The sequence below is a fragment of the Monodon monoceros genome, unplaced genomic scaffold, assembly GCF_005190385.1.
Source record: "Monodon monoceros isolate NGI ecotype Baffin Bay Population unplaced genomic scaffold, NGI_Narwhal_1 Super_Scaffold_19, whole genome shotgun sequence".
Classification (NCBI taxonomy): Eukaryota; Metazoa; Chordata; class Mammalia; order Artiodactyla; family Monodontidae; genus Monodon; species Monodon monoceros.
In genome coordinates, this window is record NW_021703775.1 from 32,747,272 (window position 1) to 32,766,044 (window position 18,773).

Consider the following 18,773-nt stretch of genomic DNA (forward strand, 5'->3'; position numbering starts at 1 on the left):
AGAAGCATGTCTGTTAATCTGATTAAGACTGGGACTCCAGAAAGGTGACTTCGAACCAAAGATTGGTTCCATGTTACACAGGAAACTGTCCTCCTTTATGCTACAACAGACCTGATATATTCACTATCTTTTAATGAGCTCCACTGATTTATTCAGCTCTGCCCTGCTCCCTCCCCCACTTTTCTACTGTGCAGGATGTAGATTAATTCAATGCTTAATTGTTTAGTAAATTCAATTTTCCACATTCTATTCTGCATAGCTTTAGCTAAGGTTCTTAAATCTTCAGCCCTGAGCCCTGAGCCCAGTGTTTGTGATCTGTGCCTACCTTTTTTCATCACCATTTTTCTTCATCCACCACTTAATTCACCATGAAAAGATTTTCCTTGCTGGAAATTCTGATTCCGCTATGATCTGTGAGGCATTCCGATTCATTGCATTTTCATTGTGTTGGGTCTTAGATGCCGGGCTCCTCTTTTCTCACAGCTATCGCCACATTATACAGGCATTCATGCAAGAAATGTTGGATTCCACCTCAGTTTATCCAAATGTTGTGCAACCTATATGTTTAAATTTGTTTGCTCGCCAAAGGTAGGAGCCAATCTTTTCCACCTAATATCATTCTTCTCACAGCCTTGCTCTTCCAGAAAGGCCTGTGATACTGAATGCACTTCTCTGAAATGAAATCTAACTTTTGTGGTCCTCCCTTGAATTAGCATTTGGGGTATTAGCATTTCAAGAACACTGTAGTCATACAAAACTGAGCGTTAGGAGAAATCCACAAGGTTACCAAAACAGAACAAGAATTATGCTTAGTTCAGCTCATTAAGCGTGATTAAAGTCTAAGTATCAGAAATAGCTCATGAACTCTTCTAGTACAAATATGTAAGACAGCTCTAATCAGAAAGAACTCCCCCCAAATCCACCTACCAGAGAATCTCAGTTACGATAACATATCTCTCTGACTATATGCAGTTACACCAAACAACACCGTTATTATTTTTTAAATAAAATATGTGCATTTGATTATGGACATATATCTGTGAAGTTGTGAGTTGCTTGGGGCCACTTGTAAAGTAAGGCTGACAGAATGAAATCAATGATGCATTGCCTTAGATGTACAGCAAACCTCAGTCATGGTTCTAAATTAAGTCCCAAAGAGCCCTTTTCTTCAATGTACGTAATTTCAGAGTAAGCAAAGTCTATGTTTTCATCTATTAGAAATCCATTAAGACAAGAGGTCCTAACCTGAAGTCCATGGACCTCCTATAGAAGACCTCAGCTGGGGATCTTGCATTAACAATAATTGTGTTATGTACATACTTGCATTTTTCCCTCCTGGGGATAGTGTCCATAACTTTTCCCCGGATTCTCAAAGGAGTATGTGATTCTTTGAAAGTTTGAGAACCATTTCTCTAGGAGATGTTCACAGGGCTAGATGGAAAAACCAGGGCTAGAAAGACCTTAAAGATCATGGAGTCTGCATTCTAACTTGACATTGAAAGCCAACGATCCTCCGGACATCATTTCAAATGTCATAAATGGAGGCAGCCAGCTAGGGGCTTTGCTCCATCAGAAAGTCCTTAGTCAATGGATAAATATATCACATAATATGGAAACCAATTTAATTTCCCTTTAATTTCCACTTACAGTTTGTCTAGTTCTGGGGCCCCCAAAAGGCAGTCATTTTAAATATTTGAAGCGAGTCTGTGATTCTCCCCATTTTTTTCTCTCTTCAACAGCCTGAACACTCGACACTCCCATTCCTCTACCACTACTCAAGAATGTTCGAAAATAAGGGTTTTTAAAAAAAATAATGATAGGCTAAAATTCATCAAGTGGTATATTTTATTGATAAGGCAATTGTACTGGTATCTGGTAGTGAAATAGAAGCAATGACACCCTTGACTACAGGCTCCTCCAGGGCGAGGGAGGAGAATCGTCCCCATCTTGTTCTTTCCTGGCTCAGCACAGTATATAGCGCATGCTTAGGCCTCAATCAATGCTTTGTGACCGTTCCACCAACATAACAGACAAACTGCAACTTTCCAACCTATCCTTCCTCCTGAATAAAGCCATCCATTGGTGACTTTTTTTCTTCTTCCCTTCCTGAATCCTTTTTCCATTTATGCCTTAATTTTGGACATCCTTTAAGTCCTCGTATCACTTTCCACATTTTCCTCAAGATGATTCTTTTCACCACTGTGATTTGAGGTGTCACCCATATGCTCTGAAATTTGTGTCTCTGGACCTCTTCTTTGGGCTTTAGACTTGTATGCCCAACTGCCTGTGAGGCCAACTCCATACGAAGGATTCAACAAGTCCAAAGTTAAACTCTTCATCTCCCCACCAAACCCCCGACTTATTCCTATTTGTTCTTGATCCTAGTGGGTATAAACCCATCCACCCATGGTATAAACCATTGGTCCCCGACCTTTTTGGTACCAGGGACCGGTTTCGTGGAAGACAATTCTTCCACGGACGTGGTGGTGGTGGGATGGTTCAGGGGGTAATGTGAGCAATGGTGAGCGGCAGAGGAAGCTTCACTCGCTCACCCACTGCTGACCTCCTGCTATGTGACCCAGGGCTTGGGGACCCCTAGTATAAACCATCTGTGAGAACCATGCATGACACCTTTCTCTCTCGCTCTCTCACACAAACTTCCCATCCAATCAGTCATCAAGTCTTACCCCTTTCTCTCATGTTTCACCTTAGTGATTACTGTTCTTGTTAAAGCCCTCACAGCACTAAAGAGTTCAAGCCAAATCACTCCCCAGCTTAAAAAGAGTTCAGTTTCACTGGAATATAAGCTCCACGAGGATAGGAACTGGTGTCTGTCTGTTTTGTTCACCATTGCATCCTGCGTATCAAGCACAGTGCCACTCAGGAAATGTTTGTTGAATAAATGAATTGCTCCCTACTGCCTACAGAATACATTTTTGGGTCCTTAACCTGGCACACAAAGCCCTTCATAGTCTACCCTCTGGGGACCATTCCTCTCCTTGTTCCTTGGGCTCAGCATGTGATTTCTGGCAGATATGTTCAACTTCTCCCTCTGGGCCCTCATCCTTCTCCCCTGCCTGGAATGCCCTGCGCTGCTGTACCTGGCCCCTGATTACCTCCTACACAGTTCAGATATCACCACCCCAGAAAGCCTTCCCTGATACACGCACAACCTTCCCCCACGATGAGTGAGGCTCCCCTCCCCGAGCACTTAGAGTACCTCTTGCACACCTCTCTCATTTCACTCTCATATTGTTTTGTGATGACCTGTTGAGCCTGTCTATAATTCTACACTATAAATGTTCTGAAGTCTTGGACTATATCTTCTTCATCCCAATGCCCTCCATCCCAGGAAAATGCCAGTAGACACATTAGACGCAAATATGTTCTGGAACACATACATGAATAACAAGTGATTTATACAGGATGTCTATTGTCACCTGATACTGTGATCCCCTATATTAAACATCATAAAACATTTAAAAAAGACTTGCACAATTAAAAAACACCTGCCATACTTGCATTCACACAAATGTACACCACTATAAAAATATAATATAATAATATTTTGTTGCAAGAAAACACAGGCAAAAGAAAGTAAATTTGAAGCCAGACTCATCCTGGACCACTTACATGGTCTGAAGACAAGTCACAACCTCCATAACCTTAACATCCTAATCCATAAATGAGGATTAAGAAAATACTCCTCTGCAGACACAGCATACATCAATTTCTAGGCGTGCAGCAAGTGGCACCTACCATAGCTTTTAATGCGACAATAATAAAGTAACAACACTAATGGAACAACGTACGTTGACCTAGTCAACCCTGAAATATCTACATACAGGTGTATTCAGTTTATGGACCTTCTGGAAAGAATGGTTAACCCGAGCTGGCTTCGTGTACAGCTCGCTATGCCTTGGGCTATCTCCCAGCTGGTGTGTGCTCAGGGGATGCAAACTGATCTTATTTTCACCTTCAAATAACATGATTTTACAGGTGCTTTGCTCCTCCCCACCTCATCGAGTTTCATTTGATACCTAATATTTATAAATCACTTTACAGTCTATGAAGCACTTTGACGTTTTATTGCACTTGGTTTTTCATCACATCGGTATGATGCCAGAATCATTTTTTGTTTTTTTTCAGGCGCAAATAGTGAGGTTTTTTTCCTTCAAAATTTCTACCCTACCAGTCCCACTTAAAAAAGGTGGATAAATGAGAGTCTCGGGATCTTGATTCTGAAGAGGTCAGCTAGCAGCTATGTAGAAATTGATGAAACGATCACAGTGTTCAAAATCTGAAGTTCAGTCTGCACCTATCAATAGGCTTTCTCTTTGGGGCAGTACACTTACTTTTTCAAACCACCGGGGCCTCTTTAGTAAATGATCTCTAGTGGCCTGAAAGAGCTGGCTCGCTTCTAAAAGTGAACAATCCAGTCCCTCCAGACCAGGGGAGTCCACCAGTGTGCGTGTACACGTGCTCTCACCCCGACATCTGCACACATCCACACGCACATGTGCACACACATACCTGCACTGGTCCACGAGGCAGAGGCGACGGGCTCACCGAATGCCGCCATGCCACACCGCCAGCATAGCCACATCTAATTAGGCCCCCTCCCTAGACTTCTCACCTCCGTCTAAACAGTGTCTCTCAGGATCCTTAAAGGCACATAACTTCAGTAGGTATGATTCTTCAATGTGTCTCTCAACCAATGGTGCCATCTGAAGAAAAGGCACCAGAAAGACCCAAACACGGAGCAGTAAGGACCAAAGGGGTCCAGGTCCTCCTATGAAAAGGAGTACAGGTTACCTGTGTGTACATGAAGCTGAGAAACTGGGGATCCTGAGCATTTTTTATTTGTGAGTATCTAAAGTCCGCTGTGCTCAAACTCCTGTTTGAAGATCTTGGTGGCTCCCACTGGCATCTGCTTGATAACCAAAACATACCAGAAAGCTCTCTACACACTCAGCTGCCAAATCGCGCCTTCAATTTGCTAGAGTCCTGCTCTAGCGAAACCTGCTCTAGTAAAGTCTGCTCCTCTCAAAACCTACTATCTAGCTGCAAATTCAGGTAATTCCAAGAAAATGTAAAATTCTTTATACGGATTTCCAAAAACATCCCTGGAAATCATTAAGCAAAATTCATTTAACCAGGACAAGTTTAAGCAGGATGCTTTGTTTTAACACGGTAAAACTGCCCCCTTCCCTTTTAAGATTGTGTATGTTTTTAAACGCCAGAAGCTCACAGATTAAGACCGCAGCCTGCACACATACCGCGGATCAGGGCCACGTTGAAACGTGTTCGGGAATGGTCTGGAGGCAAAACCTTTTCTAAGTCCACCCTCGGTCCTGCTGCAAGATGATAAAGTTCGGGAGATTTCTGTCGGGCTCTGGGGCGGTCCTTAGTGGTGGCCTTCACGTGCCAGGGAGACACACTCTTTCAAAGGTTATCTCCCTCACACACTTCTCCTTTTTCTCATTTCCTTCCCCGTCCCCGCCTCTACCACCTGCCTTGGCCAAGTCTGCCGGCCTGCCAGGGTTCTTGTTGGGCCCCCTTTTAATGCTGCGATAAAATGCGCTTATTACCCACCCCCTCTCCCCGCTTAATAGAGGCCTGAGGGTAATTCTGGTGACTCCGGGCAGATGGTAAATTCGTGGTGAGACAATGGGAATCCAGCATCCCCTCTCAGGATCTGCGGCTCTCCCCAAGACACCACCCTTCCTCTTCTCACAGGTCCAGCCCCACCATATTTGCCACTGTGGACTTCTCATCTAGAAATGCACTTCAAGGACTATTCAATTATCCCTTAACTATGCTGCTCACGACCTTGGCGCCAGCCGATATCTTGACGCACAGCATAAGTGTGTCTAACTCAGCATCAAATAAGGTAGAGTTCTAAAACCTTAGCAACTCTGATGTATTGCTTTAAATATGTATACATATATATATGTATATACATTTACACACACACACACACACACACACACACGATTGCATGATAGGAGGAGTGGGCAGTTTGTGGAGGCAGAGACAGCATCTGTTACATTGAGTTCTATATTTCCCAGCTCTCACGTCCCACAAATGAAACCTACAAGAACGTTAATTTTTCAAACATTAAATCCTCTATCTCTGTGTAATGGGGCGTGTAGAGAGGAGGAGAAGAATTTTTGTGCTTTTTTGCCTTTGGTGAAAATTCTCCAAGGAGTAATTTCATCTTTAAATGAAAAGTTTTGTATCAGGTGATTGTCTGAGCTCCAGGAATCACCAAAGCCTCTGGTTCAGACATGGGGGGACACGCAAGTGCACTTTCATGTATACACAGTGCCATGCACCCATCACATGCATGAGGAATAGGGCAAAAGAACCAAGAACGTGGAGAGAACAGATTTTAGTGTTTTTAATTACATTGTGATGGAATCTAAAGCAGCGAGGCAGTCAGATACACTTTTTAAATCTCCTAGTCCTTAACTATTTTACCTACTCTCCTGCAAATATCCATGCCCCATTCTCCCAATACTCAAGGCAGCAGGGAGGGCAGTGAGCTTAGGAAGCTCAGGCCCAGCACGATGGGTCACTCCCCGAAAGCTCCTTAAAATCCTACTTTCCCACAGCCCAATATCTTTTAGGTCACAACTCTGACACTCTCGGGTCATTACTAACCTGCAGAGTTGAAATAATTCATCCAGGAAATTATACATGAATTGACAATGCGAAGGAAAATGACGACAGATATAAAACACCACCCAAAATATTCGAAATGCTTTCCTTATGAAATCCACACAGCACTGATACATTTTGCCCAATTTTTCGACATTGAGAATCAATGCCAACACCATCTCTTAGTGACCCCACTGTGGTCTCAGAAGAGGATATAGATTCGTACATGGGGGAGGGACATTCAGACAATTACAAAGAAAAAGGAAAATTACACCCAAAGGGAAACTGCTACCAAGAGGTGACACCAATTTTACCCAAATCTCAAAACTGCAAAGTAGATGCAGAACTAAAGATGGTTCAAGTGCTCTGAATGTTCAAATTCTACTAAGCAGTTTGTTGTGGAGAACAAAAGAGAAGTGAAAGCCTCATTACACTCGGAATCTTAGTAAAAGTACGTAATTTACGTTTTAATAACCTTTTCTTTCCTATGCTATTGTATTATGGCTGGTATAGTATTAATAAAAATAAACTCCTATATTGACTCTATATGCCTTTACTCCTGAAATTGTACCTGTGAACTATAATTTCACAGTTAAATGTTTAAAAAAAACAAAACAAAAAACCTCAAATCCAACTGCCACCTCTGTATTTCCAAATATTTGTACCTAAGTAATTCAAACCTTACTCTTCATTTATCTGCTGAGAACTTTCCGCTGAAATTTAGCTGATTTTCTATCACTGCTATATAGGAGTGGCAGAAGAATCTGTAAATTACATGCCAGCATACCTGGTGTTATAAAGTTCCTTTCATAAGACTGCCTGCTTCCCAATGTTTTATTTTACATTTGTAACTCAGTATTCAGTGCGCCTCATTCTGCAAACAAATTAAGATAAAATAAACTCAAAAGTGTCCTATATATAACAACTTCAAACCACAAATTTTCTAGGCAACGATCCTAGCAAAAAGAACATCCGATAAGGCCAAAAACATTGTATCCTGAGCACAAGTAGATACTGAGATCTTGTTAGCAACTGGACCTCAGCCAGGAAGCATTTGCACTCAGAAATGTGGGAAAAAAGTACTCAGCACAAGGTCTGCACATAACTGTTACTTGAAGTTGAACCTAAAAACAAATCTGTAGTGATTCACTGTCCTATCTTGGCCACACATCTGAGTGGCCAGTCCCCTCTCACACTATGATGAAATCAGAATAATAGCCACCCCTCCTAAAAGGAATTAAGACAGTATTTTGCTCAAACTCTATGATTATATAATGGCCTATAAAACCACACCCCATTAACAACCACCCAATCTCCTCTCCCCAAATCAGATTCATGTTGTTGAAGGCTGGGCAGACTGCACAGGTAAGAAGATGAAATATGATGTAAGGTTCTGTTTAGGGTTTACTGTTTTAAATGCTTTAAGTACATTCTTACTTAGTTCTTATGTAGATCAGTAAAGTGGGTTCTTTATCCCCATGTTACAGATGATAAAACTGAGGCTTGGGGAGGTGAAGTGACTTACCCCCTCACAGCACAGCCTGTATTGTGTATATACTTTTTTGGGATACCGCCAGCCTGAAAGTTTGTGTAACTCGAAATTACCACCAATGCCCTTCATCGCTGTCTTTCAAGTGTTTCTGAAATCTTCTCTCTTCTACTTCTAAACTCTCAGACCAGAAAATCCACAACTTTGACACAAGAAGGAAACAAGAATTCAGCCAAGATGCAGTCATGTTTTATTCTACTACCTTACGGCATTACGCTTTGGATAAAAGAATAGCGGAAACTTACATTTACCACTGATTTCCACTAACAATTAGCAACAGGGTATTTTCTAATTTTCCGCTGCGTGTGTGTGTGTGTTTTAGAAGTGCTGCCAGTTTTTATATTTTCAATCAAATTTTATTTTCTAAGTATCATCATTCCTCAAGGATTTTTGAATTTTCAAGCCCTCTCACAGTGTGAAATTTGGAGGTGGGGAGTAGATTGTTCCCTTTTCTTCATTATTTATCTCGGTAAAATCATTAGAGAGGCCTTTCTCAAAGCATCTTGAAATTTAATTTGTGCTTCTGGTTCCCGGATTGGCTAAGTTCTCTGTAGTTCAAGGCCTTTAACTGAGAGATCAACTAAAGCAACTGTGAATTCCAGAAGCAGGAGGTTGAGCTGTACCACTGGTGCACTTTTTAAGGAATTCCAGTTAATCAGAATGCCATTCTTCCTCCACACCCAGGGCTATTATTCTTGAGGCTCTTTGCATTATTTTAACAGTTATAGAGTATTTGGAGTATTAGAAGTAGACTACAAGTGAAGAAAAGCCCCATAATTGATTTGTTAATGTTTTATTCTCCTCTTTTTCTATTGGCATGTTCTTTACATTCCCTCAATAAATATTAAATACTCAGGCAATGCTCTCTCTTAGGTGGCAAGCAAACCTTTAGAATGTCGAAACAGTAGAGAGAAGAACAATGCACCTAATTGAAATGGCAGGGTAATTTGGAAAATAAAATTGAGTTGCTGCAAATCTCAAATTCCAGAATAAAAATGTTTATGCTCACTCAGATGCAGATTGTTCCTGGCTTTGAATAATTATTAGAATAAAAAATACTTGAGCACCAACAATACACTTGATGTGCATAGAACAAGCGCGGTCTACACGTCTCTATTATTTTGTGCAAGGAAGTGCAGGGCACAATGAGCCTGATATTTTTCTTGGTGTTTTTGTTTTGAATACAGCTTATAAAGCATCCCAATAAGGTGAAACAATAGGCCAAGCCACCAAATATACAACCAGTGTTAAAAATGTCATGGACGAGATTCTTCAGAAAATTGTAAACACCTTAAGGAAGGGACAGGGAAGCATGCTGAAAGAAATGAAGGGGTTAAATGATTCTGCTACTCAATATCTTATTTTCCCCCTCAGATATATTCATCACCCAGATCAATTCAAAATGTGAAATTCCGGATTCTCTTTGGCAGAAGCTAGAGCCAAGAAACAATTAAAATGAAAGTGGAAAAATGCATTTGCGTCTGTTATTATGAAATGCTAACACGTACTGACTCTATAAGAGATGATGTTTATCTGTACACTGAGGGCAGTCTTATTATCTACTCAGGGCTATGCCACTCTTGGCAGAGATGCGACCCATATCTCGCAAAGATAAATTCCATATGCTCTGTAGAGTTAGCATATTTCCCATAAATAATGTATACAATAGACTGTAAATAAATAATACGTTTATCTGAACTGTTCAAGAGTGAAGGGCAGGGTGCTTACTCAGGAGATGAAGTCTCTTATGAATGAAAAATTTCAAATAAAAGTAATGTCCAATGGTGAGTTATCACCAAGTTTTTAACGCTAAAATATTCTTAAGCTGGGGTGGGGAGGGGATGTTAAAAGAACCCCAGATCTGGTGGGAACTTTCAAGTAAATATTCCAACTAAATGCAAAATGCCCAATTTAATTTCACTGCTAAAGTTTCTGTTGTGATTGTAGCATCATAGCTAATAGGGTTTTACCTATTTGCTGCAATTCTTAGCTCTCTCTGTACACTACTGCTTTTTATGATCAATGAAATACCTAGACTTAAAATGTCATGTACGAGTTTTTGTCCCATGAAACACACAGTGGATTTTTTTTCCCTTTGTGTGAACAATTTTAACATTGCACTGAATAGAAAGGAAGGCTACGAAAAAAAAAAATTCGAAAAGAACCCATGTGCACTAGGTAGTTTGCTGGGACTTCATGCAGTAAAAATTGTTAGTTCCCCACCCCCGAAGTATCTCCCTTTTTGAAGCCCAGAAGACACACAAACTATTTCCACTTCTTAAAAATAGTGGAAGTAGGCCTTTAGACCCGCAGACATTGTACACCATTTAGTATGAAATTAAGTTTTCAGATCGCTAAGGAATAGTCTCTGAATTACAGAAAACACTATAGGTCACAGTTAATTATAGCTTGTCTGTCAAATTAAGTTAACATTCGAGAACACATCCAAATAGTTATGGAGCTATTAAGAGGAGTTTTATTGTCAAAGAAATTCTTATTCATTCAGCTTCTAATGTTTTTAAAAGAACAGAGATAAGCCTTTTTACAAACTGGGACCGAGTAAGAAAACTCTGGGTTTACATCAAATTGCTCCCTTCATTGTCCTTTTGATGACTATGTCAGTTTCATTATAAACTTCATTTTCCAGAGTTTCATAATAGTCATAAACACACTTGACTTTAAAGAGTTTCTATGGGACATAATGTGAATGCAAATGCAGAATAAAATGCAAATCATGGAAGTCTGGGACCCAATATGGACTATCAGTTAAGAATCCAGTCACTGAAAACAAACATTTAGGCCTTAAGAGGAAGAGCACGAAGAGGCTGATATGAACCTTTACATCAAGTATTCACAGCCCCGGGGAAAGCAAGCAAGAATAACAGTTTTCAGTTTTTCACCTAATTGTAAAGCACAGTTTGGGAATATTTGATGACTTTGGTTTCTATTCATTCCTGTTCTAAAGTGAGGACCATTTTTCATCTTCTCAGGAAAATAAACCCACATGTGGGTAATAACCCACAAGGTACTCAAATAGGGAAAGGAGACCTAGCAAACTAGTTCAAGTTCAAATCTCAGGCATAGGAGGCCTGCCAGTCAGTGGGGAAAAAGTGATATGAAAAAGAAACAGCTATGGCTCTGTCTTGCTAAATAACAACCAACAACCCAGACATTTACAGCTAATGAATAATGAGCAGGCGATCATGTTGTGTTGTAAAATGTGAGGAAACATCTATAGAAATGGAAATTCACGATAACAATTAATTCTAAGTTAGCATATGTTGTCAAGGAATCATTCTAATATCGCGCAAAATGTTAATTATTTACTTACTGCTATCTTCTAAATGAGTCAGAATCATGTATGTTTAAATCCATTGTAAAAGTTAAGACTTGATATTGTGTCAAAATGAAGGAAAAAAAAGAAGACTATAAAATGTTGCTTAAACTTGTTAAACTCAAAAAGTTGCAGTGATTTTAAAAGTATTATTTAGTAAACTTATTAACAGTAACAGCATTTCCTTTCTGCGGAAAAATACAATTTCATTTAAGCTTTTTTAAAAAACCATAACATTTCACATTCACGGTTCTTTACCTCATGATTATAAATCCTATTACTTGTAAATGGAGTCATGAGGCTATCAAGGGAAGAAATCAATGGGGAAAATGTATCTTTGAGGATTGCAAATAATATAAAATTTATTTTCACAACTTAGTTATCCTGCATTAGTTTATGCCATATACAGTGGTGCATGGAAAAGCCAGAGTATGGTTATTGCATGACTTAAAGAGAGTTAATGACTTAGTTCTGGTTATAATTTGTATTTAACTGTATGTACTCATGATACAAATAAACAACAGGTGTATATTTCAATAAATGTAAGAAAAAGTGTTTTTTCAACAGAGAATAAACTCTTTTTGATATGTTTTAGTCAGTTTTAGGAATTCTGAACCAAGAAGTCCAGAAATATGAAATAATTTCAAAATATTTGCACTCTTGTATTTTCCTTTAACAAGAACATATTTCCTAGATTAAGAAATGCTGTTTGGAAAAAGAGTGTTCAGAGAGAGTGTAGCAAAGTGTTGCCAATTGCTTTAATTCTGCACACATGAATGCATTAAATTGACTGAAATTGCATTCTAGTTTCAAATATTTAAATGAGTATATACTCGCTTATTTCACATGGTAGCTTTTATACCATTTATTAAAATGTCAAATTTAGAAGTGTGGGAAATCCAGCAATTACCCGATATAGGTCTGCTTTCTGGAGAGGCTGTTTAAGACTCCAATAAGCTTTCCCAAATTCCCATAATCCTGAAATCATGGCATATTAAATTAAGGATACAGTGAGGGAGTCTTTTTACCTTTCACACTACACACACATACCCATCTGCTTGAATTTTTCAAAACTGATTTTATACACGTGAGGTTTCTTCACAAATATGTAAGATAGTAAAATATCCAAACTTTTGCTGGATCCCCAAAGTCAAATTTTGGAGTGATTATTTAAATTGAAATCGTGAGTCTGTGTTTCGTGTTTTAGACCCTAACTTTTTAACAGGTACCAATATCCTGATGTTTCCTGCCCTATGTGATTTACAGTGGCGTTTTACTTGCGATTTTGAAAACTTTCAGGCCTAACATCTGCACGACTGTCAGATACACTGTGTCACATGTATTCTATTTTTATTTCTTTATTTGTAAAAGAATACTTTCCCATAGTTTTGATGTCATCTTTAAATATTAACTTAATTTTTTGCACTCAGGAGAAATGGCAGAAACATCTGTTTCAATTATAACATAAACTCAAGTGCTACTTTGATACAAATATAACAGATATCATAATCCAAAAAAGGCCATGGAAAATGCTATAGTTGCAAACATTTAAGACTGTGTAACAAAAATGACTGAGAATGGTATCAGTTTACTATCCTTCAACTATTTCCCTGACAGTGGAGTCAAATAATGTTGAATTATAGACCTTCTTACAGGAAGTCTTATTTTGTGTTCGTTTTTTGATCATTCCCTTGCTAGTCCCTATAGGAATTTGGCTGTCTGCCGACTTTTCTTTAAAAGTTTCTGTATACATACTCGGGTTGTGTTTGTTGATTAAATGATCATTTATTAAAACTTAACCATTTCACATTGGTTTGACATATTTACATTTCATGAGAAAATATTGCTATTGCAATGGCAAGCATAGCATTACCAATGTGAAAATCCTTCACTTGAACCCATTTGACAGCATTTTCATTTATAAGTGTCTTAATACAACTTGTTATGCTTTCTTCAGTTTCTCCAATTCCACCTGCGAGGGCAGGTAAGCTAGTTTTATAATGGTAGGCCCCTCCATAATACTTTAGTCTATCTGCTTGGCCTTAAAAAAAACCTACATTTCTACTATGGGACCACAAATAGTCTTTGTTTTTAAGAATATGGAGTTTTATTCCATAATTTTCCATCCATCACCCGGCAACAGCTGTGTTTTAAATCTTTCGGACTATGACAAACATTTTAACATTTAAACATACGAGTGTTCGAAAACATAATGATTTAAAATTTGTTTATTTTCAAAGTTGGGCAATTACAACATGATATTTCAGTTACTTTTTTGAAAGCAGGGCCCGTATTTTAATGCCTTTTCTTCTTCCTCCTCCTTCTCTTCTTCTTCTACTATTTAAGCTTCTCCATGTTTTCTAATAAAAATCTCTATGTTAGGACCGATAGCAAGAGTCCACACAACCACTCTATATATTTCCAAATCACGAGCAATGGAGTCATTCTGGTGAGAAAGGGATTGCTATTTGAGTGACCTATTGCCACAGAGCTAGTTAAATCACTGAACAATAGTTACTGTTATGGGGCTTTACCTTGTACAAAGTAGCATTAGTATCACTGCTTTCTATTAACCATAGAACTTGCACTGGAGACTTCCACTGAGAGAGAGAGAGAGACAGACAGAGAGAGAAACTAGGAAATGGGAATAACTTCTGTAGTATTAGCATTTAGACTTCGAGACATTTAACAATGTAACTGATCTCAACCTACCTGCATATACTCTGTACTTCTTTTTTTTCCTCTCAAATGTTTTTGACATGCCCCTAATAAGAATCAATACATCCCTACTCTGACATTCACACATAAATCCACACAAAGAGCCAATCAGAACACAACAATAAAAACACACCTGGTAAACAACTGTCTTTGAAATCAAAGGATACTAAGCAACAAAGGGCCTAGAATGAACATCCCAATTAGCCACTGTAGTGACAAGCAGTCAACACCTTATTATTTAATCATTAAAGAGAATCTTGCCATAATTTCCCTTTGACATATTTCCAAAGGGAATTAAGAGTACCCTCCATGACTCACAACAACAATCAAAATAAAGTTAGATGGTTTCAAGAACCCATCACTTGCAAGGCCTGTGGACACAGAGGTTCCAGGATTAAGGCATTAACTGAGACCCTAAAAGTACTTACAACTTAAATAAGATGTGTCCATGTGTAAGCATTTAGAAACAAACTCACAAAGGGACCATTTTCCTATCCCTCCATGTTTGTGTCCAGTTTTCTCAGTGGATGAAAATAAATTGTTTGCATTCCTAGTATTAGTAAATATCCCATAGTCACTTCTATTTTTTTCTTCCCCTAAAGCAGCAGATCTAATACATCAAGAATATTAGGCCTCCCCATACCCATCCCTTAGTAACACCTCCCCAAAAGAGAAGGCTTAAATCTCCCTTGGAGGCATCCCCATCACACTTTGCAGGGAGGGGTGCTTTTGATCAAGTTCAGTTTTAAGAATTTTATCTCAAACTATGCTTCAGAAACAACATTCCGGACTCTTCAAATAAAACAATCGCCACCTGGGTTCCCTGGCCCACTGGGGAACCAAATCGCACTGGCTCAGGGCTGCCCCTGATCCCCAAGGCCCAGAAGCCTGACGCTTTCCAGCCTGGGCTACGCAGCCCCGGCGGCTGTCCCCCGTCCCCGGGGAGCTCAGCAGCACTTGGCATTTAACCTGCCTGGCGAGCTTGGCTTTCTGGTTCCATCTCCGCGAGCCACATTACTTCTCCCCAGATATTAGAGACAAATCTGGATTAACAGGCAACAGGGCGCCCTGCGCAGCCCGCCAGCCCTTGCACAGGAGCTGTTAAATGCAGATTCAGCCGAGGACCCCCCGGAGAGCTACTATTGAATAAAAATTGTAATCCAAAGGGACCTTTTCTTTGCCTCCCACTGCTTGTAGGAGAACCCGGGTTGGCGCCCGAGCACAGGCCAAGCTACTCCCGCTCGCTACCAGCAGGCCAGGCCACCTCGGCTGGTGGCCTTCAGGCCTCGGGGACTCTTGCTCTGCTCTCCATTCCCTCTCTCGACCCCTCCTGAAAATGGAAAATGCTTAGATTCAAGGAGTGGCGAGCAACAAACAGCCCTGGGAAGGAAGGTATAATTCGATAGCTCCCTCCTGGAGAGCGGCCTAAAGTCTAGCGACTGGGCAGCCAGATTCTTCCCCGCATAACCCCTCTTGGCCTCCCCAATTCCACCCTGGGTCCCCCAAACTCGCGCCCCGCCTCCCCTCGCCCTGCGTCCTTCTCCATCGCAAACCAGGCTCAACCCTGGCCTCGTCGCCTCGCACGGTGGCCCCCTCTGCGCCCGCTCCCGGGGTCTCAGCACGGCCCTCACCCCTGCCGAGGCTCGGAAGCCCCCGGTGCCCCTCGCTGCTCCCAGGCCCTGGGCGTCGGGGGCGTCCGTGCCAAGCGGGGAGCGTAGCAGTCGGGAGAGGGCGCCCGGGAGGCCTGCGCCCGCGGGAGGTGACTCTCGGGCCTGGGACTTAGGGGTCTGGGAGCGGGAGTGGGGGGCAGGGAGTTGAGGGTGGGGTGGGAGCGGGATTACGGCTTCGACTGGCGTCTTAATCTGATAAGAAAAAAACAAAAACAAAAAATACCACCAAACTAACGACACTACAAGGCCAAGCAGATTTCCGCCGACTTAGCCCTCCGGGAAACCGGCTGGTATCAAAGTCGTGGATCCCAAGTCCCCGCGCGGGTGGCAGCCTTCGCGCCCTCCGAGGAGAAAAGTAATGTAAAATAAACCGCGCAGCCATCAGGCCCTAGAGACAGAGGGGTTAATGAGCTAACGAGGCCCCGCGCTCGCACCACACCTGAAGCATCCAGTCCCGCAGCGCACCCTCCACCGGGGCTCAGACTGGCTGGGCCGCATTCGCAGACAGGTGGCGAGGTCGTCCTTTCCGGGCCCGGCCCCCGGGGACCGGCGAGCCGGCTCCAGTTGGGAGCACTGGCGCCCACCTGGCGGCCCTAGTGCCTCGTCCCTCTGTCCCCAACTCCCAGGACAGGGGACTCCACTCCGCGGCCGAGACACAGTCCCGCGTGCGCCCCGCGCTCTGCGCGCTCCTCCCCAAAGGGAGCCCAGGCACTCCCGCTCCTGGCTCCAGGGAAGCGGATAATTCCAAAGCACAAGCTTGGGGTTTGCTGCCCTACGACCAACGGAGACTTCGGTGAGCCCGAGGGGTCACGCGAGTGCGCCCACGCGCACAGGCCAACGGCGCCACGAGCTCAGCCAGAGCTGCGAAGCCCACTTGTAGGCGGCGGGAGAGGGACGCACACTGCTCATTTTATAGGTGGGGAGGTGAATAAAGTGCGAAGTTTTATCCAAGACCACTGCCTACCAATCTGTGTATCTCAAATAAAGGTAACTGAGTAACACCCCGAACTCTGGTCCTTTATCTTTGACTTTAATAAAATAATGATTCGATGAGAAAATGGGGTATAAATCTTCATTTTGGAGGCAATTAAAGTGTTGATTTCATTCATGCCCCTAAGCGATTCTTGTAATTTGCTCAGATAGCTTTATGTACCCAGCACTCCGGAGCTTTTAGAATCCCATTTTCTAGTTAGGCTTGTTGGATTACAATTTTTATTCAACAGCAGTTACCCGAGGGTTCCTCAGCGGAATCTGCATTTAACAGCTCCGGGGTGAGGCCTGGCGGCCTGAACCAGGCGGGAGGCCGGGCAGCTGGCGGGGCCGGGACCCGGAGCCGCCTGCAGGTTTCCCACCTCGGTGGGGACGCTCCAGGATTGCGCAGGCTGCCTGTTCCGAGTGTTGTCTACACTGCCAAAAGTTTGCAACTCGCCAAATAGTAGGAAGGACCCGGCGCGTTGGCGCTTTTAAATCTCAGCTTTGCCTGCCTTCCACTCGTCGTGGGAAAAGGAGGAATTCAGCCTCTGCCGCGGGGTTACCCAGAAAAAGCCAAGCTGGGAATTTTTTTTAAGGGGGTGATATGGAGAGAAGCAAACTTTAAGATGACACCGAGACCGAGGAGTCGGGCATTCCGGCAAGGAGTCTGCAAGGCAGCCGCTGGCCAACCGTGATCATGGTAGAGCTTGCAAAGAAAACTCTGCATGACTGGTTGTCCTTTGGCCTAACAAAGGAAGGCTGCTCTCTCCCCCAAGACGGGGCTCACGTGCCAAGTCAGAAAGAGAAACAACTCTGGGCCTTCACTTATAGGTGGAGAAGCACAGGAGGCCCGCCACCCAAATCTTTAGACGCGGTGCCACAATTCGCAACGGAGAGCTGTCCTGAGCCCAGTTTCATCTCACCCACTCCTCACGTTTTCACTTTCAGTGCATTTTTGCAACTCCTCTGGACCAATCCAGAGATACAGCGACAGGAGAGAGAGAGAGGGAGAGAGAGAGAGGGTGGGGGGGGAGAGAGAGAGGAGAGAGAGACTGGGAGCAAACATCGGTGTTGGGGTGAGAGAGAAATCCCCCCCAGCAACTCCAAATAAAAGTCGTCCCCACTTAGCAAAGCAGCGGAAGAAGGGCCTGGAGGGAGGATGAGAGAGGAGGGGGTGAAGCAAGCAGAGGCCGGCAGTTCAGAGCAGGGCGGCGCGAGGTCCTCCACCCGCCACACCGAGGGAGTCCCGGGGCGCCCCTGTCGCTGACACTTCCAAAAGCTGCCAACCCAGAGGGCCCAGAGCACGTACCAGCTGGAGGATGAGTGGAAAGGAGGAGGAGAAACGTCCATATTTATCTGTTTTTATAACCTCGGCCTGGTCTTATTTTTTCTATTAAGTACAATAAAATGGGCGAGCTTGCAGCGAGCACTGCACAAAGCAATGTTCAGTGAGGTCTAGAAGCGTTCGGCCGAGGAAAACTGACAAGACAGGCTAATGAACCGTATAGACAGGGAGAAAATAGCCAGCATTTGCTAGATTTCAAACCCTCCCTGTCTCTCTTAGACCACCTATCTTGGGTTTATTCCTAATAAAATAAGAAATAAGCAGACCCTACACTTTTCTTCGAGACAGAAAGGGGGAAAAAAATGCTCCAGAACAAAGCCCTACAATCAGAGGCGGTCACTGGCAGTTAACACTCCCATTATTATAGAGGGTAAATAAAATAAAGACAAAAATTAAAAGCGACAAGAAACAGGTCAAGTTTGCAGGCAAAGCTTTTACAAGCTCATCTCTCCAGGTCGAATCCCAGAGCCAGCCTTAATGAAGCAATAATAGCCACATTATTCAAAAATTTTCATTTCGATG

General features: G+C 42.4%; 1 protein-coding gene across 3 annotated transcripts in view; it reads right to left on the reverse strand.

Moving 5' to 3' along the window:
* Positions 1 to 18,773, reverse strand: part of MEIS1 (Meis homeobox 1) — a 137,623-nt gene that overhangs the window by 110,786 nt on the left and 8,064 nt on the right. The gene's annotated exons all lie outside the window — the stretch shown is intronic.